This window comes from Pleurodeles waltl, chromosome 6 (assembly GCF_031143425.1).
Source record: "Pleurodeles waltl isolate 20211129_DDA chromosome 6, aPleWal1.hap1.20221129, whole genome shotgun sequence".
Classification (NCBI taxonomy): Eukaryota; Metazoa; Chordata; class Amphibia; order Caudata; family Salamandridae; genus Pleurodeles; species Pleurodeles waltl.
The window spans coordinates 656,962,886-656,987,526 of record NC_090445.1 but is presented as its reverse complement, the minus strand read 5'-3'; positions in this window follow the sequence as shown (position 1 = coordinate 656,987,526).

The following is a 24,641-nucleotide window of genomic DNA, read 5'->3' as shown; positions in this document are numbered from 1 at the left end:
TTCCCAAGAGAGTCTTTATTGTCTAAGTGGAAGAACCTGGAAAGGCCATCGGCATTGGCATGGGCAGTCCCAGGTCTGTGTTCCACTACAAGGTTCATTACCTGTAGGGATATGGATCACCTCAAAAGTTTAGGGTTCTCTCCTATCATTTGCATGAGCCATCTGAGAGGTCTGTGGTCAGTTTGAACAATAAAGTGAGTGCCAAACAAGTATAGCCTCACCTTTTTCAGGGACCAAACTACAGCAAGGGCCTCCCTCTCAATGACACTCCAATGGTGTTCCCTGGGGAGTAACCTGCTAATGAAAGCAACAGTCTGGTCAAGGCCATCATCATTGGTTTGGGACAGGACTGCTCCTATCCCATGTTCAGAGGCATCTGTCTGCACAATTAATTGCTTAGAATAATCTGGAGCTTTTACTACTGGTGCTGAGCACATAGCTTCTTTTTGGGTATCAAAGGCCTTTTGACAGTCTAGGGTCCAGTTAATCTTCTTAGGCATTTTCTTGGAGGTCAGTTCTGTGAGGGGAGTCACAATGGACCCATATCCCTTCACAAACCTCCTGTAGTACCCAGTCAAGCCAAGGAATGCCCTGATTTGAGTCTGGGTTTTTGGAGCTTCCCAGTCCAGAATTGTCTGGATCTTGGGTTGTACAGGTTGCACTTGGCCTCCACCTACAAGGTGGCCCAAGTATACAACTGTTCTCTACCCTATCTGGCATTTTGATGCCTTGATATAGAGGCCGGCTGCTTGCAGGGCCTGCAAAACCTTTCCCAGGTGGATCAAGTGATCCTGCCAGCCGGAACTAAAGACAGCAATATCATCTAGATATGTTGCACCAAATGATTCCAAGACAGCAAGGACTTTATTCACCAACCTTTGGAAGGTGGCAGGGGCATTCATTAAGCCAAAGGGCATGACAGTAAACTGATAATGCCCATCAGGTGTTGAGAATGCTGTTTTCTCTTCTTCTCCAGGTGCCATCCTAATTTACCAGTACCCTGCAGGTAAGTCAAAGGTACTCAGAAATGTGGCTACACCTAACTTCTCAATAAGTTCATCTGCTCTGGGTATGGGGTGAGCATCTGTCTTGGTGACAGAATTGAGTCCTCTGTAGTCCACACAAAACCTAATTTCTCTCTTTCCATCTTTGGTATGAGGTTTTGGGACTAAGATTACTGGGCTAGCCCAGGGACTGTCAGAGTGCTCTATTACCCCTAACTCGAGCATCGTGTGGACTTCCACTTTGATGCTCTCTTTGACTTGCTCAGACTGTCTGTATATTTTGTTTTTGACAGGCAGGTTGTCTCCTGTGTCCACATCATGTGTATACAGGCGTGTCCGACCAGGGGTCAAAGAGAAGAGCTCAGCTTACTGCTGCAGGACTTGCCTGCAGTCAGCTTGCTTTCGGGCATAGAGGGTGTCTGAGTAGAAAACTCCAGTGGCGGCCCGTCCTTTAGGGCGGAGGGGCCATGCCCCCCCCACCTTTTGCCCCCCATGAAGAGTGTCTGTCAGGCTGAACAAAGGTCAGCCTGACAGACACTCTTCATGGTCAGGTCAGGCAGCCAGGAGCAGACATGCGCGATTTGCGCAGACTCCTGGCTGCCTGAGCTGAACTTTGCTGGGCTGAGATCACAGCTCCTATGGGCGTGACCTCCTCAGCCCAGCAAAGGTGCCTCAAGGCCCTCCCCTGGATGACGAGGAAAGCGTCACCAATTGACACTCTCCCTGGGCACTTCAGTTTAAGCCCTGAAGTGCCCAGGGCGAGTGTCAATCAGTGACACTTCATCACAGAGTGGGGTGGGGTCAGCAGTCTCACTGACCCCATACCACTCTGTGACGAGGCTGGGACTGATGCCTTCCCTCATTGGCTGACCTGGAAAGGCAGCAGTCCCAACCCTCCTGGGACCTGGAGGCCGAAGGTAAGTGTGTGTGTATGTGTGTGATGTTTCAAATTGAATGTTTGGTGCGTGCGTGCATGTTTGAATGGTATGAATGTTGTTAATCAATGTGCGTGCATGCGTGTGTGAAAGAGTGAGTGTGTGTGATGTTTTAAAATGAATGTTTGGTGCGTGCGTGCATGTTTGAATGGTATGAGTGTTGTTCATGGATGTGCGTGCGTGCGTGTCTGTGTGTGAAAGAATGAGTGTGTGTGCCCCGCCCGCCCCCCTCCTTCCTAAAGCTGCTGGCCACCACTGGACAACTCCATCAACTGATCCATCTTTGGGGTCATTTAGGGGGAGGTCAGGGAGAGGTTCACTCTCTACTTCCTGATCCTCATCAGTAACCATCAGCATGGTTATGTCTGCCCTATCATTATAAAGTTCCAGGCAGTTAACATGGATCACCCTCTTGGATGTCCTGCTAGTGCCCAGGTCTACTAAGTAAGTGACTTGACCCTTTTTCTCAATAACTGGGCAAGGGCCACTCAATTTGTCCTGAAGTGCCCTGGGAGCCACAGGCTCCAGAACCCAGACTTTCTGCCCTGGTTGGAATTCCATCATTGCAGCCATTTGGTAATACCACAACTTCTGGAGTTGTTGACTGTCCTCAAGGATTTTGGATGCCTTTTCCATGTATTCAGCCATCCTGGAGCAGAGGCCAAGTACATAGTCCACCACATCTTGTTTAGGCTCATGGAGAGGTCTCTCCCAGCCTTCTCTAACAAGTGCCATTGGTCCCCTTACAGGATGGCCAAACAGAAGCTCAAAGGGGGGAACCCTACTCCCTTCTAAGGCACCTCTCTGTAGGTGAAAAGTAAGCATGGCAGGAGGACATTCCATCTCCTTTTGAGTTTTTCAGGGAGCCCCATGATCATGCCCTTCAATGTCTTGTTAAACCTTTCAACAAGGCCATTGGTTTGTGGATGATAGGGAGTTGTGAATTTATAAATCACCCCACACTCATTCCACATGTATTTAAGGGAAGCTGACATGAAGTTGGTACCTCTGTCAGAAACCACCTCCTTAGATAAACCCACTCTGGTAAAAATACATATTAGGGCTTTTGCTACTGCAGGGGCAGTAGTTGATCTAAAGGGAATTGCTTCAGGGTATCTGGTAGCATAATTCACTACTACCAGTATGTATTGGTTCCCTGAGGCTATGGGAGGTTCCAGTGGAGCCACAATGTCCACACCAACCCTTTCAAAGGGGATCCCCACCACTGGAAGTGGAATGAGGGGGGCCTTTGGATAGCGACCTGTCTTGCCACTTGCTTGACAGGTGACACAGGAACTACAAAATTCCCTTACTTTCCTGGACATGTTGGGCCAATAGAAATGGTTCACTAATCTGTCCCATGTGTTGGTTTGTCCCAAATGCCCAGCTAGGGCAATGTCATGAGCCAATATGAGGATAAACTCTCAAAACTCTTGAGGCACGACTATTCTACTAGTGGCACCAGGTTTGGGGTCTCTTGCCTCAGTGAAAAGGAGTCCATCCTCCCAATAGACCATGTGGCAGCCACTGACATCTCCCTGCTCCTGTTCAGCAGCTTGCTGTGTCAGGCCTTCAAAAGTGGGACAAGTCCATTGTCCCTGGCACAGCTGTTCCCTTGAGGGTCTCCCTGGGCACAAGAACTCAACCTGGTAAGGTTCCAGCTCCATGGACTCAGTTCCCTCAGTGGATAGGACATCTTCCTGGGAAGAGAGGTTCTGTGTCTTTTGTTGTACAGAGGCTGGGCCCCAGTCCTCTTACCTATTCTCTTGGAAGATTGGGCCATTATTCCAGGCTCCAACACTTCTTTTTCACCCTGTGCTCTGCTCTGTGCTCTTGTTTTTACACACACCAGTTCAGGGATACCCAGCATGGCTGCATGGGTGTTGAGTTCTACTCAGCCCATGCAGAGGACTCCAAATCATTCCATAGCAAACATTCTACTGGGATTGCAGAGGAGATCACGACCTGATTCAGGCCAGTAACCACTCCCCATTCTAAGGTCACCATAGCAGTGGGATGGACTTTAGTAACATTATCAGCATTGGTAACTGGATACATTTGTACAGCTAAATACTGTCCTGGGGAGACCAGTTTCTCTGTCACCATGGTGACACTGACACCTTTATCCCTCAGGGCTTCTACTTTTGTCCCATTAATTAAGAGCTGCTGCCTGTATTTTTGCATGTTAGGTGGCCAGGCAGCTAGTGTGGCTATATCCACCCCACCCTCAGAGACTAAAGTAGCCTCAGTGTGAACCCTGATTTGCTCTGGGCACACTATTGATCCCACCTGGAGACGGGCTATTCAACTACTAACTGGAGTAGAGTTAGTGGGATTCTTTTTGGGACAGGCCTTGTCTCAAGTTTGGTGTCCATGCCGTCTACAGTTCTGACACCAGGCCTTCTTGGGATCAAAGTTGTTAACCTTATACACATTTGTGGACTGTGAAGAGGCTCTGGACCCACCCCCTGAACAGGTTTTTGGGGCCCTTGAGAAGACTCTTTAGTTTTGTCCTTGGATGTCTCACCACCTTTCCCCCGGGGAGGCTTTGTGACCCCTTTCTTTTGATCACCTCCTGTGGAAGTCTTGGTCACCCTTGTTTTGACCCAGTGGTCTACCTTCTTTCCCAATGTTTGGGGAGAAATTGGACCTAGGTGTACCAGATGTTGATGCAGCTTGTCATTGAAGCAGTTACTTAACAGATGTTCTTTCATAAATAAATTATGCAACTCAACATAGTCATGCAGTCCACTGCAAGTTATCCAACCATCTAGTGTTTTGACTGAGTAGTAAACAAAATCAACCCAGGACTGGCTTGAGGTTTTGCGAGCCCCCCTGAACCTAGTTCAGTACTCCTCATTTGAGAATCCAAAGCCCTCAATCAGGGTAGCCTTCATGAGGTCTTAGGATTCTGATTCCTTACCAGAGAGTGTGAGGAGTCTATCCCTACACTTACCAGTGAACAGTTCCCAAAGAAGAGCACCCCAGTGAAATCTGTTTAACTTTCTGGTTGCACAAGCCCTCTCAAAAGCTGCAAACCATTTGGTGATGTCATCACCTTCTTCATATTTTGAGACAATCCCTTTGGTGATTTTTAGGATGTCAGTATTCTCTCTGACCTTATTTATGTTGCAGCCACCATGTATGGGTGCTAAGCCCATTTCTGCTCTGTCCCTTTCTATAGCCAGGAGCTGTTTCTTCAAGGCTAATCTTTTCGCCATCCTTGCTAGAAGGATGTCCCCCTCATTGAGACTACCCTCAATGTTCACAGAGGAACTGGACTCCCCTGTGGACAACCAGATCCCGTGAGTATTATCTGTGGAGACAGGGATCTTGGGTCCCTGATCTCATTTGTTATGTTAGGAGAGGGGAGCTCTACCTCCTGATCCCTAATTTCTTCCACATCTGAGGTGAGGTCTTCCTCCTCAGTACGGTGGTCCCTGGTGTACTCTGCCAAGAGCTCTTGGAGCTTGATCTTGGTAGGTTTGGAACCAGTTTTAATCTTTCTTAGCTTACAGAGGGACCTTAGCTCTCGCATCCCTAGATGGAGGTAAGGATTGAGGTTGAGTTCCATCACTATATCCTCTGAGCCATTTATTATGTCTCTAAAGTTGGGATTCTTTTTTAAGAAACTAAAACCATCTCTAGTAACTTGATCCTAACTTTTATAAAATACTTTTAAACTTAAAAAGAGATGCTAACAGGGACTTACGCAAGGCCCTAGCAGGACTTTTAAAAATTTAGAAAAATAGTCAAAATTCAAAAATCTGTTTTCTAAAGGCAATTTTGGAATTTAGTTGTGTGATCAGGTATTGGCTGAGTAGTCCATCAAATGCAAAGTCTTAGACCCCACCGCTGATCGACCAATGTAGGAAGCTGGCTCTGTATATACTATATCAACATGAGATATAGTATGCACAGAGTCCAGGGGTTCCCCAAGAGGCTTGACAGAGGCAATAATAGATAACACTAATGCTCTATTTGTGGTAGTGTGGTCGGGCAGTTAGGCTTATCAGAGGGTAGTGTTAAGCATTTGTTTTACACACACAAGCAATAAGGGAAAACACACACTCAATGACTTAACTCCAGATCAATAGGTTTTTATATAGAAAAATATCTTTTGTGAATTTATTTCTAGAACTACAAGATTCGTTTAGCAGGTAATTACATTAAATGAAAGGTACTTTGCATAGCAATATTTAGAACTCTGAATGGAATCAACAATGTACACAGTTTTCTTTAAAATGGCAAAAAGCTATTTTAAAAGTAGACACTGCAATTTTCAACAGTCCCTGGGGGAGGTAAGTAAAATACAGTTTTTGAGGTAAGTAACAAACTTACAGGTTCAGTCTCCGGGGCATAGATAGCCTACTGTTGGGGGTACAAGATAACCCCAAAAACCCAGCAACACAGGGCCGGTTAGGTGCAGAGGTCAAACAGGAGCCAAAATAACATGGGTCCCTATGGAGACAGGGGGTACTCTGGTTCCGGGCTGCTTGCACTTAAGTACCCCTGTTGTCGGAAGGCAGACCAGGGGGGTTTATGGGAGCACTGGGGATCCCCAAGTAGGCACCAACATGCACCCTCAGCGGCACGGGGCGGCCGGGTGCAGGGTGCAAACAGGGCGTTGGGTTCCCTTTGGAACTCAATGGGCAGACCCGGGGGTCACTTAGGCACTTCAGGCAGGGCACAGAGGGCTTCTTAGGAAAGCCTCCGACTGGATAGGGAGGAAGAATGCCTGCTGGTCACTGCTGCACTGCTGGTCGGTTTCTCTCGAGCCTGGGGGCTGCGGGTGCAGTGCTGCTCCAGGCGTCGGGTAGCTTCGTCCCAGGCAGTCGTGGTCAGGGGGATCCTTGGGATTCCCTCTGCAGGCGTCGTCATGGAGGGGTGGAGAGGTCCGCCCAGGATGGATACTTGGTCGGAATCGCCTGGGGATCCTCTCTGGCTAGTTGGTTCTTCTGGACATGGGCCAGGGGCGTCGGGTGAAGAGTAGTTTGGACTCACGCTTCTGGAGTGAGGTGGGAGTCCCTTTAAAGATGGTTTCTTTTTCTTCTTGTTGGACAGGTCCGCAGTCCATGGGAGTGTCTTGGTCCTTGGTGAGGCAGGCAGACCCCTGGAGGCTTTTCAGGGGCGGCTGGTCCTGTAGAAGGCGTTGTTTTTCTTTTGCAGGGTCTTTGATGCAGGAGACAGGCCAGTAGGGCTGGGGCCAAGTCAGTTGTTGTCGCCTTCTCTTCGCTGGGGGGTTTTCAGCTCAGCAGTCCTTTTTCTTTTCTTGAGGTCATCAGGAATGTGAGGACCGTGGTTTAGGGTCACCCCTAAATACAATATTTTGGTGTGTGTTAGGGTTAGGGGGCAGAAGCCAATGCTACTGTCCCTGAGGGTGGCTACACCCTCCTTGTGCCCACTCCCTCTGGGGAGGGGGACACATCCCTATCTCTATTGGTCCTACTCCTCCAAAGCAAGTGGAGGATTTCTCAAGGAGGGGGTCACTTCAGCTCTGGACACCTTAAGGGTGGTCCTGGCTGAGGGGGTGACTCCTCCTTGTTTTTCTCATTATCCCTCTGGACTTCCCGCCAAAAGCGGGGGCACATCCAGGTTGGTGGGCATCTCCACTGGTTGGAGTGCCCTGGGGCACTCTAACACCAGGCTTGAGCCTTTGAGGCTCACCACCAGGTGTTACAGTTACTGCAGGGGGAGGTGTGAAGCACCCAGGACAGCCTTTGTTTCTGACTACAGAGTGCACAAGGGCACTCACCCCATGTGGTCAGTAACTCATCTGGAATTGGCAGGCTGGCATAGACCGGTCAGTCCTACACTACCAGGCTGGCTGACATACAGGGGCATCTCTAAGATGCCCTCTGTGTGCATATTTCAATAAATACCCCATTGGCATCAGTGTGGGTTTATTGTGCTGAGAAGTTTGATACTGATAACGCGTCCTTCTATGTTAATTTATACACATCGGGACTCGTTTTAGGCCGATGAATCTTTGGACCCAGTGGTGAGACACCGTAAGACGAGATAACTGATCAATATATCAATAATATTGTCAACATATATCACCACAATATATTTCACTTTAGACATTAGTAAACCTTCGGCGCAACCATGACCTTTCAGTCATGAATAACCACACCTTATTGAAGTTTTATGAATTTTATTCCCTATTGATTACAATCTAATAGCAAATGTATTAATCTCAAAACCAAGATGCAGAAAGAGTATAGTCACAATATAGTAATAATGCAAAGATCACAGACATAAGATAGTAATATGAAGATGAACAAATCTAGACGCCTAAAACCTCATACATGTTTAGTTCAGCATAGCACCACGTCAGTCACGTCAGTCACGTCAGTCAAGATGAAATGCCTCATCTAACCACAATTAGCATCAGCATGTTGGACTTCATGCAAAACAATTTAGAACATCAATTGGGAAAACATCTAACTAAGGTCTCTAATCAAAAATACACAGCAGTTGGTACCTAGAAAGAAAAGGCAAATAAATGAATTTCAATAGCAACAACATAATTTACCCTTCTCGGAATAGGTCAGCATACAGGATCAGTCTTCGTCTTCAGGACATCAGTTAGATCGCCGTAAATCTATTTAGTCGAATGACAGGGGACACTTCCCTCATAAGGAATAAAGTGTAATGGGGCAGTCTATGGGTGAGGATGGTTTTGTCTAAGTCTCAAATCACCAAATAGAGTGACAGAGTTTCTGGATGCAATCGATATCATTCCTACCTAATGCTCTCTAGTCTCTTGTGTCATGAGTTTTTATCCCTTTTTCGTAATACATTCCCCCAAAATTCTATTGGATAGTCACTACACCCCACTATCTGTAACCTATCAAATTATACATTAAGTAATGCATTTGTCATTCTACGATAATTTACATTCTTCTGATTGGTCTTCATAATTGACGTCTTTCGTAGGTGGCATATCCGGGGTTACTTCATTTTCTGGCACGTTCTTCGGGTCAAGAGTTCTCTTTTCCGTGGTTCAGTATCCTTGAAAGTGTCCATATTTGTTGCAAAGCGTGCAACTTTATCCTAAAGCAACTAGCATGCGGATGAGAGTATAACAGTCAATGATACAATAAGCGAAGAAAAAGAACAAATGATGGGTCATGGCCTTTTGCAAGTCAGCACACTGGAGAAGCAGAAAAATATGCTTTAATATGAGAGCTACACAGCTAGTTTTCGACTCATGGTAACTTAAGGCTTATGGATTCTAATAAAATGCAATTATTGTACGTATTAATATATTCAATTAGTCATAATTCAAGCAATTATTCCTTACAGTCGACATTAGTTTATGCATGTGAAAAAATTCTCCACGTTTAAAATACTTTTCAATTAATAATATTAGCGTTGTTAATATAAGCATTTCACATCTAAAATAGGTAATGTTTAAACTACGCTCTTTCAGTCCCTCCTCTGATGACGCTCGTCATCACACAATCTTTCTCTTTGATTTTAATTTTTCACCTTGCGCATAATACGCATTTCAACATCTTGCCCCTTATGTGAGCTTTCCCATATTTCATTTAACATTTTCTCTCTTTCACTTTCTTCATTTCTTCTGGTTCTTTTAGTCCAATTTCTTTTCACTTTTTCATTGATTTTACATGCCCCCCATAATCCTAATAGAGAAATTAAAACAATTAATAGACCCATCATAATTTTTGCAAGTACCCCATTCCAAATGTTGGTAAACCAGCTTCCCACTCGGGCAATTCCTTTCCCAAATTTCTCCCGAACACCAGGTTCTTTCAAATCCTTCAAATCTGTACTATCTCTGGTAAGGTTAGTAAGCATGCTTCTAATTTTCTTACTGTTATCTGGTATAAATGAGCAACAATGACGCTCATTAAGCATTTTGCAAACACCTCCACTCTTTGCTAAAAGAATGTCTAAAGCAAGCCGATTTTGAAGAGTCATAGCTCTTTCTGCAGCAAGTTCAGTATCCATCAGGAGTATGGCTCCTGTAAAATTTGTCAGCATGTTATCCACAATAGTAGACAACTTTTGAATTTTCATAGAATTTAAGATAACCCCCACTGATGGGATTATGGCTCCAAATATATCACCAATGACAGCCGCCACTGATTCTCGTTTTTGTCTAGGATGTTGTAATTCAGACGTTTTAGGTATTTGTTTCAAGTCATCAATCTGGTATATCTTTGGAAATACTATTCCCAAATAGCATGTCCCATACCATCCCTTAGGGAGACGGTAATATGCATTCAGTCCACAAATATAATAGATTCCAGGGATTGCTGGATCTTGTCCATTTAACATAAAGGTCCATTTACTCTGAAACAAAAACACATGCCTACATTCACTCGTACCTACAAACAAATTGTCTTGATCAGATTTTGGTCTATATATACAGAGCCTACCTACGTGTAATGCATCTATAGCTAGTTTGCTTTGTGTTTTGATTGCAGTGTAAGCATAATCATTTGCATAAGTACGTTTTTCTAGTTCTTTTTCTAACCTTTCTTTCAGTGCTTTGCGTCTATCATCTGTGTGATCTAAAAAGCTTTTCTCTACAGGAGATAATAAGCAAGTCAAATTATTGCGATGTGCATAAGCAGTTCCAAATGTAAGTGTTGGCTCAAAGAATCCTCAAACTATTTTAATATCATGCTCTTTAGCTAATTTATTTAGGAATTCAATCACAGGCACAAAAGAAAACACAACATCTAAGTTTGAATAAAAGTACTGCACATGCTCTTGATTATAGAATCTTGTTAATAGCAAACTGCAACTAATTCCATAAGTAAGAGGGAGGCTGTGATAAGTAACTCCCTCCTGCACAGATGAAGGGATTTTAGTACATACATAACAATCTTTCGCATCCATAGTTTCCACATACTCATTTAATAAGCGATAGAAGACATTAGTAGAAAGTCCCCCTTTTGCATTAGTTCCTTCATGCATATGTCTTGCTCAAATCTCTCCCACGGTGATAGTTTAGTAGTGGTAGTTTCAGGTTTCAAAGTTGCATTAATAGTTTCTTTCTCTCTCCATGGCATTCCCACAATCACTCCCACAATCATTACTGCACATACAACACCTATTATAAGTCCTAACCAACCACACACCTTACTTCCTTTGCTACTGTAAGCCATGTTTGTATAGAATCAGAATAGCAGTTCAACAATCAACTTGAGGAAAAAGGAAAAAAAATAAATCTTTGTGTATATTACAGCGTCTTCACTCACTCCAGGACCCTTTTTCGTCAAATTCCGGTTAGCAGCTTGTCGTAATCAGGTTTCTTTAAAGTCAAATCCGGTTTAGTGTCACTTCCAGTAGTTTCTAAAGTCTTTTTTTTTCAGCTTTCACAAATTCAATTTCAGTCGAGTTCTTCCCTTTGAATATCTTCAGGTACCGTAATACTGGCCTGGAATTTCTCGATCAAAACAGAATGCTAAGAATTCTTGTTGCCATTCAGAGGTTGCAGCATATGCCCATTCAGGACCTGTATATCTTCTGTTTGCTATTCTTTTTCTTTTTAGCCTTCGTTTACCGTGTTGCTCTCCTTCACTCAGATCATCTGCTTGTGAAGTATCACTTTCTTCTATTATTGTGTCATTCGATACCTCTCTTATTTTAGGATGTGACTTGTCTGGCCAATTATCGCCTCTATGTGTCTTTGTTCGATGTTTTCCTTCAGGACGTTGGACAGCACCCTCCTCTTGTGATATGGTGTTTTCTCTTGACGGACCTGCAACTGGTTCAGGAGACTCTGACACGTTTCGATTTGTATCTACAATTTCTCCTTCTCTTTCGTCTTCTGGTTCTATGCTGAGTTCGGACTCTAACCCGTACTCGTCTACTTCTGGGAGAACCTCTCCTTGACTTAGTTCTCCTGCTGCCTCGACTGAGATAGGCACTCTGTCACCTCTCTCGAACTCATTGACAGTTTGAGGAATGAGGCTGTTCTCAGTGGGCTCTCTAGTAGTCTCAGTTCCTTCTTGACTGATCTCTGACTCTGAGATTTCTCTTCCTGAAGTTGCTGTACCGGAAACTTCAAGTTCCTCTTCAACAGGACACGTTACCCTTTTTGTGTGACTGGCATGTATCCAGTTGGGAACCCCGGCACACTTCACAGCAGTGGTGGTCGTCAATATTACTTGATACCGCCCCTTCCAACGCGGCTCAAGACACGATTTTCTTACATGGTTCTTGACAACCACCCAATCTCCAGCTTGCAGAGAATGACCAGGTTCGCCAATTGGTGGCAACGCATTAGCTTCCACCTGGTGAGAGAAAGAGCGAATCACGTCAGCCAAACCTTTGCAGTAATCCAACACCATATCATCTGTAATATTTACTAGTGCATTTGCAGGTACCGCTGGTAATCTCATTGCTCTGCCCATGAGGATTTCATGGGGGGACAGTCCCGTTTTCTTATCTGGGGTGTTTCTCATAGACATCAGTACTAGAGGTAAAGCATCTGGCCATTTCATGTTTGTTGCAGCACACATTTTTGCTATTCTTGATTTTAAGGTACCATTCATCTGTTCAACTAGTCCTGATGCTTCAGGGCGATAGCTACAATGCAACTTTTGTTCAATGTTGAGTGCGGCACACAGAAGTTTAATCACCTCATTGTCGAAGTGTCTCCCCCTATCTGATTCTATAGAAACCGGAAACCCGAATCTTGGTATCAGTTCTCTGAGTAGTAGTTTTGCAACTGTAAGACTGTCATTCCTACGTGTGGGATATGCCTCAATCCAATGACTGAAAACACACACAATCACCAACACGTACTTCAATCCTCCACAAACAGGCATTTCGATAAAAGCCATTTGCATTTTGTTGAATGGACCTCCAGCTCTCTCAATGTGGCTCAAAGTTACCACAGTTCCTTTCCCAGCATTCATCTGTTGACAGATGACGCACCTGTGGCAAGTGATTTCTGCTGCATGTCTGAATTTTGGATTGAACCAATCAATCTTAAAGGATCTGATCATGGCGTCTCTTCCTAGATGTGCCTGCCCATGGTATAACCGGGCAAACTGCGACAAAAGACTATTTGGCAGAACCAGCTCTCCCTCTTCTGAAACCCATAGATCATCTGCCCTTTGTACACACTGCATTCTCTGCCAGGAACATTTTTCTTCCTTGCTAGCATGACCTTGTAATGTTTTCAGTTCATCTAAGGTATCAACCACTCGTAATGCTAGACTTAAACTCGTGTCGTTTTCATGTTGTGGTAACAATTCCCACTGCTCTTTAAACAATATACAATTTAATGCACAAAATCTTGCGACCTGATCTGCATAACTGTTTCCCATGGACACAAAATCTTGTGATCTGGTATGAGCACTGCATTTCACCACGGCAATTTCAAGAGGTAGCTGAATCGCATGTAACAAATCTCTTATTTGTTCGCCATTTTTCACAGGAGAACCAGAGGAGGTCATGAAACCCCTTTGTGACCAAAGTTGGCCAAAATCATGCACAATTCCAAATCCATATCTGCTGTCAGTATAGATAGTGACTTTCAAATTTACAGCTGCGTGGCATGCCTTTATAAGAGCTATCAATTCTGCCACCTGTGCAGAAAACACTTTCTCGAGCCAGGAGGCTTTGACAATGCCAGTTATGGTACATACTGCGTAACCAGCTCTCAATGTTCCTGCTGAATCTCTTAGACAGGACCCATCAACAAACATAATGCAATCGTTTTCTTTTAACTGGGTATCCTGTATGTCTGGGCGAGGTTTGGTACAGAGCTCAGTCACCTCAAGACAATCATGCTCAAATTCTTCCCCATCTTTGATTTCTGTATTTTCATTGGGAAGTAAGGTTGCCGGGTTCAGCACAGTGCATCTCTTTAGTGTGACATTTGGTGACCCCAGTATAATCGTCTCATATCTAGTGAGTCGTGCATTTGTCATGTGTTGTGTCTTAGTTCGTGTCAACAGAATTTCAACTGAATGTGGAACCATTACTGTCAGAGGGTATCCCATGACTATGCCTTCACATTGTGAAAGGCTTTGACCAACTGCTGCAACTGCCCGCAAACAACCCGGTAAGGCTGCTGCGACAGGGTCCAAGGTAGCTGAAAAATATGCTACAGGGCGATTTGCATCTCCGTGGACCTGTGTTAAAACAGACAAAGAACAAGCATCACGTTCATGACAGAACAATAGAAAAGGTTTTTCATAATCAGGCATTCCTGATGCTGGTGCCCTGCACATGCATTCCTTCAATTCTAGAAATGATGCAAGCTCCTCTTTTGTCAAAGTTATTGTGTATGGCTCGTCCTTGACTTCTTTTCCTGTCAATTTTATTAAAGGTTTTGAGATGATCGAGAAGTTGGGTATCCACTGGCGACAGTAGCCCACCATTCCCTAAAACATCCTGACGTCTCTTTTTGTTATTGGGGGATTCATCTGCAAAACAGCTGTTATTCTTTCCTTTGATATTCTTCGGGACCCTTTCTCAGTCAAATGTCCCAAGTATTTCACTTCTTTTTGACAGTATTGCAACTTTCTGGGTGACACCTTGTGTCCATTCTTTCCCAGATGATTCAACAATGCAATGGTATCATATTTACAACTGTCTCTGGTTTTGGATGCAATCAGCAAATCATCAATGTATTGCACAAGAGTCGAATTAAAAGGCAGCACGAGAGGTTCTAAGTCCTTCTTCAATATCTGATTGAAGATGGATGGTGACTCAGAAAAACCCTGAGGAATTCTGCATCAACTGTACACCTTATCCAGGAATTTGAAACTGAACAAAAATTGGCTGTCTTCATAAAGAGGTATCGAGAAGAATGCTTGTGATAGGTCTACCACAGTAAACCATTCAGCATCACAAGGAACCTGGAACATTATTACTGCTGGGTTAGGTACCACAGGGCAGCATTTTATCACAATTTCGTTTATTTTTCTCAAATCCTGCACAATTCGAACTTTCCCACAGAGCTTCTTCAAACCCATAATGGGAGAGTTGCATGGACTGCTCAAAACTTCTTTCAGGACTCCCTGTCTGAGAAAATCTGCAATTATTTGTGACACCTCAATGAGGACATCCTGGGTCATATGGTATTGCGGTACTTGTGGGAACACTGCATTCAGCTTTATCTGAACCTTGACTGGTTCTACTCCTTTTATCAACCCTACTTCTTTCCCAGTCAAATCCCACACTTACTCTGTTACGGTCCCTTGTAAATCAACAGGTAGGTCGATCAAAGTATGCATTGGGAATAAAGTAATCAAAGGGTAGTCTTCATTTGTCTCTCCTCCTTCCTCTATGAATTGACTCTCATCTCCCTCATCATCGCTGTTTGTTTGTACTTCTATTCCATCGTTGGAACAGGTAATCAAACATTTTGTCTTACATAGTAAGTCCCTTCCTAGTAAGGATACTGGGCTTGAATCGCATATGACAAATCTATGCAGGCCTTGGAAATTACCAATTTCAACCTGCACCGGATCAGTAATCGGATTAGTCAGGTACTGGTTTGCCACACCAATCACTCGTATAGTACGCCCTAAGAGAGGTAATCTCGGGACTTCTGTACTTCGAACGGTAGAGCGTGTAGCTCCTGTGTCGACCAAAAATGAAACCTTATAGCCCATTACTTTTCTCTCTACATATGGGCCTCTCTGATCCACCTCTAAAGATGCTGCAAGCCTGCACTCTTCACTGTCTGAGCTGTCATCTGACCAATCCTCATTCATGCCACTTTCACCTCGTAATGGGAATTGTTGCACAGTGTTATTTTGATTGGTTACCTGGCCTGTGACCTGCTGAGGAAGCATCACCTGTTGCTGTCCCATCGGAGCCATGGGTAATTGCATTTGCTGTCTAGGCACCATAGGAATCTGCTGCTGCACTGGTTGCATTGATACTGACTGAAAACGCGGCATTTGCATCTGCTGCATGGGCTGTACCCCTGGCATTTGTACCAAATTATTCTGAAAAACTCACTTTTGGACCTCGTGGATTTAGTAATGTACCGACATTAATGCTTTGCTGAACTGCACCATCCTGCACCATATTCGGACAATCCCGTTTCCAATGCCCTACGCCCCCGCACGCGTGACATGGTGACATCTTTTTCACTCCTTGACCGTCATTTTGAATAACAACATTATTCATGTCCGAACCACGGTTCACAAACCCTCGACCTCTGCCTCTCGGCTGTGCCTGAAACACACCATTCATTTGCGGTTGTTGCTGTATCATTTGCTGAACTCCATTTCCCTGTATTCCAGCTTGTGCAGCCCTTATCTGCATCACCATCACTTTCTCCTTCAACTTTTTCTGCTTCAACTCAATCTCATCACTACAGTATTTCGCATACTGCAACACTTCATCAATCGGTTTAGCTTGCCAACAAATCAAATGATTCTTAATCATCTGGCTGACCTCCGGTCTTAGCCCTTCGATGAATCTAAACACAAGGTGATTCATGTCCTTCGGTTCGATAGTCTCAGTACCACTGTAATGTTTGAACGCTTTTAATAATCTCTCGTAGTACGTATGTATTGACTCCTTAACCTCTTGAGAGGTCCGGTCGATTTTCTGCCAATCGGTCACCTTCGGCGACACCTTTTGTTTCAAGAACTCAATTACTTTATGATAATATTTCATCACCTCTTCTGAAGGTGCTCCAGTCACCTTATCTCTTGCCGGCTCCTTTGTGGGCCAATCTACCCCTCTCTTGCACTCAATCCACAAATCCGGCGGAACAATAATCTCAAACAAAGTATTCAAGTCTTCCCAGAGACACTTTGCAAGCTTCACGAACCTGTCCGTCTGTTGATACCACTCGATCGGCTTCTCTCTTAGCCTAGCATAATCATTCGTAAAGGATAAAATGTCTCCTCTAGTCCATGGCACATGCACTAAAACACCACCAGCTGTCTCTCTCATAGGTAAGATTTTTACTGAATCTAGATTAGGTGTGGTCCTAACTTCATTGGACCCTGCACTATCTCCCTTTCCCTTATCTCTTTTCTTTGCCCATTGGCCTTCCCATTTCTCCAATGCACCCCAAATCTGTGCACTTTGCAACAGTTCTCTCAGGTGTGCCTTCATGCCTGCAGATCTCACGTGTTCAAAATCTTTGGAGTCAAAATCTAATCTGTAACTTCTTTTCAAATGTTTAGTATTTCCGATATCGATGTTGTATTTATCTGCCAGATTCGCTAATCTCTGATGTACTTTGCCTACCTCTTTAGTAATTTTGGGACATAAGTATCTCAATTCTGCCTCAGTGTATGATTCCAACCTATTTACTCCCATTGTTCCTTCCACTAACTCGGCAGCTTCTGTCCCTAATCATACAATATTCAAGTATTCGTCTTGTTTTTCTTTTTCAGGTTCAAGTGTGGTTACTGTAGTCTTTTGTGAGGTACAAGTTTTCTCTAACCATTCATTTAACTGTTGTACTGTAAAACCCTGCAGTGAAATGTTCCCTGCATGTATCATTGGAGAGTGTGAAGTATTTGTACTCATGGTTTGGGGAGTTAAAACTCCCAACCCTGCTTGACGCATTGCTTCGAGAGGTGCCCCTACTGGACTAAGGTCCATCAAGGATCTTAGTGACTCATTCACTTGCTCTTCCGGGGCCATTATCTGTGGAGTTCTCATAGGCCCTCCTCTTATCGCTTCCTGAGTCATAACTCCCTGATCACACGTCCCTGTTTTATCTTGCGCATATAATGGCACTGGGGGACCAACAGTAATAGGTAACGATATAACGGCAGGTGTCTGACCTGAACTCAGACTTCTTTAAGCTGCAACACCATAGGTCTGCTCAAGTGTACCCGGTACAGGTACTAACGGTGGTCCTGCTACAGGGTTATACCCAGGTATCAGCTGTGGCTGTTGAGACACTAGCTTCGGGGTCGATTCAATCTGTATTAACTTTGGCTTTGTGTATATCGGGTCTGGCGGCACTATCAAGTTCGTAGTAGTCTCAAGCACTGGAACATCAGGGTAAATTCTTTTTATCTGCGGTGGAGGTTGCAACTGTGTCGGCAAGTCTGGTGCAGTGGGTACATTGACACCATTCTGTATCAAAGCTGTATCGCTAGTCTGTACCGTATCAGTAACTCCCTTCTCCTGCGTCTGGTTCCCAGGATCCAAGCTAGTGCTTGGAGCACTGTCGCTCACCGCATACGGTGGCGGACGATCATGTAACAATCTATCCATAAATTCCTCATCATCTGAATCATCTTCCTCTTCCCAGGACCTCTTATTTTCTTTAGTTTTGCCAGAATCTTTGTCAGTTTTACAAGAGGCTTTCTTTCCCTGTGTCTCTTCTCCCTGGGTTATTGCCGGAAATAACTTCAACCCATCTACGATTCCCCTTCTCCACATTTTGTTCTCGTTGTCGCACCTAGCTTCTGCATATGATTTTTCTGCCCTTCTCAGCCTTCTCTGAAACCTTTCTTGTCTGTGTCTAAGAGCCATTAAGTCCCAAATCGCTAAAGCCTCATATTGTGCCGGTCTCGGAGGTGGCTTCTGTGTACCTAACATCCACCTCAGGTTTTCTAATACCTTTGGATTAAACGTCCCATGCTCTGGAAACGCTAAACACCCTTCTTTTTCCGTTAATTTGCGCCACTGTTTCCTCCATAAACAAGGTGCAACACCTTTTTCTTCCATCACTATATAAGCCGGAGTACCCTCAGGTGGTGTAGGTTCACCATCAGTTGCTACAATATATACATCTCCTTTTAGAGCGCTTTTGAATGCCTTGACAAAATTAATTTTTGCAATTCTTTATTTCGTATTTAATCAGAAATTACTTAGTTCCCAGGACACTCTTCACCTGCCCTTTCTCAACCTATTGCCTCTCACGGACGGCAGCCAATCCGTGCGCGACCCATCTCGGCATCTGACCTATCTCAGCGCGGCACCACCGACGTCACACTCACACACACTGCAGCTGACAAAGTCTTGCGGCTCGTCCACTCTTCACTGACCCCTACAACTCATACAAACTAATGCGAATTATTGCGAGCACCTTAAAATGACAACACAAATCTGTCGGTTTACTACAGGGAGGGTAACACATTCGCTTCAGAACTTTACAGAGATTTCACTTGAAGCCTCGGCCGCTACTCTCTCCTTCTCAGTTCCCACATACGCAAGCAGAATTTGACCTGCAAATCCTACTCTCGACTTGTCAATGACTCCTTCTAGTGCACTTTAGAATTTGTCAAATCTCCATCGAAGGTTTCATACATACATCATAACTCAAACTCGACTTGTCAACCACGCCCGATTGACCTATTAAACCGCACAAATTACAACATAACCACATTTATCATCATACTCCGGAGCCTTAGACCTCAACAGGTCCGTACACGATAGTCAACCACATGGATAATTTTGAGCAACAAGCGCTACATTCACATGAAGTATGCCAACTTCCCTACTCTCATACTGTGGAGTACGCCTACTCCTGCTAAACAACACTTAATTTGGCCTAAATACACACAAAATTTTCACAACCACCTACAAGATGCATAAGCTTAAGTAAGCGCAAAGACCCTAACCACACACACTATGGCGCTAAGAACATTCCCAACTCATTTAGGCAGGCTCTGAGATCCCGGGAAAGCCATGGCGAACTTAGCAACCCATCATCTCTCCAAACTGCATTATCACAGAAAAACAAATGAAACAATGAAACTCCGTCCTAGGGCCCCCAAGGGCCAAACCGTCGCTCTGCTACCAGAACTGATAACGCGTCCTTCTATGTTAATTTATACACATCGGGACTCGTTTTAAGCCGATGAATCTTTGGACCCAGTGGTGAGACACCGTAAGACGAGATAACTGATCAATATATCAATCAATATTTCAATAATATTGTCAACATATATCACCACAATATATTTAACTTTAGACATTAGTAAACCTTCGGCGCAACCATGACCTTTCAGTCATGAATAACCACACCTTACTGAAGTTTTATGAATTTTATTCCCTATTGATTACAATCTAATAGCAAATGTATTAATCTCAAAACCAAGAAGCAGAAAGAGTATAGTCACAATATAGTAATAATGCAAAGATCACAGACATAAGATAGTAATATGAAGATGAACAAATCTAGACGCCTAAAACCTCATACATGTTTAGTTCAGCATAGCACCACGTCAGTCACGTCAGTCACGTCAGTCAAGATGAAATGCCTCATCTAACCACAATTAGCATCAGCATGTTGGACTTCATGCAAAACAATTTAGAACATCAATTTGGAAAACATCTAACTAAGGTCTCTAATCAAAAATACACAGCAGTTGGTACCTAGAAAGAAAAGGCAAATAAATGAATTTCAATAGCAACAACATAATTTACCCTCCTCGGAATAGGTCAGCATACAGGATCAGTCTTCGTCTTCAGGACATCAGTTAGATCGCCGTAAATCTATTTAGTCGAATGACAGGGGACACTTCCCTCATAAGGAAGAAAGTGTAATGGGGCAGTCTATGGGTGAGGATGGTTTTGTCTAAGTCTCAAAACACCAAATAGAGTGACAGAGTTTCTGGATGCAATCGATATCATTCCCTACCTAATGCTCTCTAGTCTCTTGTGTCATGAGTTTTTATCCCTTTTTCGTAATACATTCCCCCAAAATTCTATTGGATAGTCACTACACCCCACTATCCGTAACCTATCAAATTATACATTAAGTAATGCATTTGTCATTCTACGATAATTTACATTCTTCTGATTGGTCTTCATAATTGACGTCTTTCGTAGGTGGCATATCCGGGGTTACTTCATTTTCTGGCACGTTCTTCGGGTCAAGAGTTCTCTTTTCCGTGGTTCAGTATCCTTGAAAGTGTCCATATTTGTTGCAAAGCGTGCAACTTTATCCTAAAGCAACTAGCATGCGGATGAGAGTATAACAGTCAATGATACAATAAGCGAAGAAAAAGAACAAATGATGGGTCATGGCCTTTTGCAAGTCAGCACACTGGAGAAGCAGAAAAATATGCTTTAATATGAGAGCTACACAGCTAGTTTTCGACTCACGGTAACTTAAGGCTTATGGATTCTAATAAAATGCAATTATCGTACGTATTAATATATTCAATTAGTCATAATTCAAGCAATTATTCCTTACAGTCGACATTAGTTTATGCATGTGAAAAAATTCTCCACGTTTAAAATACGTTTCAATGAATAATATTAGCGTTGTTAATATAAGCATTTCACATCTAAAATAGGTAATGTTTAAACTACGCTCTCTCAATACCAAACTTCCCAGTACTCTGTGTAGCCATTATGGTGCTGTGGAGTTCGTAATGATGAACTCCCAGACCATATACTCAGTACGGCTACCCTGCACTTACAATGTTCAAGAATGGACTTAGACACTGTAGGTGCATATTGCTCATGTAGCTATGTCCTTACCTGTGGTATAGTGCACCCTGCCTTAGGGCTGTAAGGCCTGCTAGAGGGGTGACTTACCTATGCCACAGGCAGTGGTTTGTTGGCATGGTGCACTGAGGGGAGTGCCATGTCGACTTTGTCTTTTCTCCACACCAGTACACACAAGCTGCAACCAGTATGCATGTACTGAGTGAGGTGTCCCTTAGGGTGGCATAATACATGCTGCAACCCTTAGGGACCTCCCCTGGCCACAGGGCCCTTGGCACCAGGGGTGCATTTTACAAGGGTCTTAACTGTGTGCCAGGGCTGCGCCAATTGGGTAAACAAAGGTACAGTTTTGTGAAAGAACGCTGGTGCTGGGGCCTGGTTAGGAGGGTCCCAGCACACTTCCAATCAAAGCTGGCATCAGCACTAGGCAAAAAGTGAGGTGGTAACCATGCCAACAGTGGCATTTTCCTACAGCCACAATTTGACAAAATGTGGGGATCGAGTATCCACTCCCTGCACATCAATTTCACTAACTCTCCTGCCTCATCTACCTCTGAATTATCCAGTGTATGCAAGGAACCTAACTGAGTCGCGCAGATGACAAAGCTGTGGGGGCAGCTGCATGGACCCCTTCTCATGACACCGAGCCCTGTCTGACTTCGCACTCGAAGAGGTGTCGTGACCTCTCCTTCCTGAGAGGATTGTACCAGTTACTCCTCCTCTATGTTATCCCCCCCTTAATGCCCCCCACCTCCCCTTTCCCTCTCCCCTCCTAGTTGTGCCTCACTGACCTCTGGATGTAGGTGAGTGCATGTGTTACTTCTTGAAAAATAATAAAACAGATTTGAACTAACAAAGTAAATGCTTGTCCATACTTATATACATAGAGAGGCTTCTAGTAAGCCCTCTTCATTGATTGGTGTCAAATTGGTGTTTTGTTCTTTTTCTGGGTATGTTCTTCTGCAGCTATGGCCTTTTATTGTCCTTCACACCTGGGGTTGAAGTAAAACAAGGACTAAAATGCCAGATCCCAGAGAGAAAACCTGAATAACAGAAGGAAAAAAAAACTCTTGCCAGAAACAAACCTGGTGGGTACTAGCAGCTGGAATCAGGCAGGATAACAAGGGGCTGAAAAATAATGAGGACTGGAGGCAAATTCCAATCAGCGAGCAACGGCCAATGAAGATGAATTTGAGACACGCCAATGAACCCAACTCAGTCCTTTATCTAATAAAAGACTTTGAAATAAAAGAACAAATACAGGAAGTAATTGTTCATAAAAAAGAGAACCCAATTTCCTTAAGTAAAAATCGGGCTGAAGTGAATAAGGAAGTAAAAACTATTGAATTCACCAATTTCTAAAATAGCAGAAATTAGGAAAGTTATCCAGGAAGACCCATACTGTGAATAGTGCAGTCTGTTCTCAATATCCAATAGGGGCGTTGCTCTATTGGGAGCCTCACAGAACCTTCCATTACAAAAAGGAAAACAGCGCCGAAACACTCCTACCAGGAAATGAGACACTCCGGCCCATATTTATACTTTTTCTGCGCCGCATTTCCGCCATTATTTTACGCAAAAGCAGCGCAAACCACAAAATATAATTGTACTTTGTAAGTTTGCGCCGCTTTTGCGTCAACAAATGACGCAAATGCGGTGCAAAAAAAGTATAAATATGGGCCTCTGTTTCCCAGAACCCAGAACCAATGGAACACCCTTCCCTGAAATCTTTCACAGAGAAAATATCCATTGTAATGACGATGGAAGACTCAGCACGAGGAAAATAAGCAAGTGCGGTATCAGCCTTCTGCTACAATCTGCAAGGTGTTTGTTTAGAGTGTCGTTCCTGATGGGTAATTTGAGACCCTGAACTGTGTTTGTTAGGTCTACCAAACTTTGAGGGAAAGAGCATAACAACTGTTCATTTATAATGTCAGTCACATTTTGCTTCTATTCACCACAGCACACAGCATATCGGTCAGCCCACTTCAGCTCTTGGCTCCACTTGCTGTGAGTGAAGGCAATTTGCCTGTCTCGTTCAGTGCCAGGGACTGGTGGTTCAATGTGCCCACGTTTTAATTTTTTTTTTTAAAGAGTTTGTTTTTTCTTTTTCAAGAGTCCGGTAGTTTCTCAGAACACTGTTACCTGGCCATCGTCTACATTTTGGCACATGTCTGGACGTCCATCTTTGAATGTTTTCTTATAAGACACGTAAAAACCTGCAAGATGGCCACCTTGTGTCTGCATACATATGCACACAGGGGTGGTGTTCTGGGAATGATGAAATTTAACGAAGGAAATAACCAGTGGCAGGGCAAATGGATCTGCAGCTAATGCCAGACCTATTGGCATTGTAAATGCGTGTTTTGTTAGGATATGTGTTGTTATTTTTATTAGTACACATTGGCGTCATACTAAAGGAATTTGGCTTACCGGCTACACCCACAATCCACTGAAAAAAGATGGCGGTACTGATATTTTAAGCCTGTAGTTGCCAAGCAGTAGCACAGCTCATCTGCATCTAGTGAGTCAACTATCCTTAAGTGACCTTATTCAGGGCTGAACATATGCGTAAGGGCCTGTGTCGTAGTGGCCTACTCTTATGTCTATCCCAACAGGCAATTAGTGTCCAAACACAAGGTAGCTAATGGAAGCAGGAGATATAGTAATGAGAGATGTATCCCCTGCTGACATGAGAGAAGAGGCGCTGTGAAGAGGAAACCCCTGTAGCTGACGCTCTCCCATTACTGCTGCGAGGGTAAAACGGCACATGGTTGCGGCTCAATGCTTATATTATTTACTGTGCTTAGTCTTAAAGGGCAAATGGCCTGCATGACAGCTCCTATTATCCATACAATAAGGCATCAAAGGCATTTTGACCTAATACAGCAGATACGGTATATCCCTGACACTCTATAAAAAATGGAAGTCCTCAGTAATCTAAATATCAGGTCCCATGATACCCCTTTCAAAACAGCAACCCTCCGTTGGTGAAATTTATTTTTCTGATTTGTGTTGTAGATCTGCTTTATGCTGATGTTTCTCACTGAAGGTAGAGCGAGGTGGGTAGGTGAGTAAATCTAACTGCCTTGCCTGAAGAGGCAACCTGGCAAACGGAATAACAAAATTTTATGAAACGGTTCTCCTCACCCTACCTCGCAAAATATTTCGAGATCTAAGTTTAGACAAATGAATCTGTCTGCCAGAGTTAATGACATGAATGCACACTATTTACAAGAGAAGGACTATTGGTCAGACCCCTGTTCTTGCTGCAAATGTCATTCACATTTTGCAAAGGTTCACTCTACAGCCT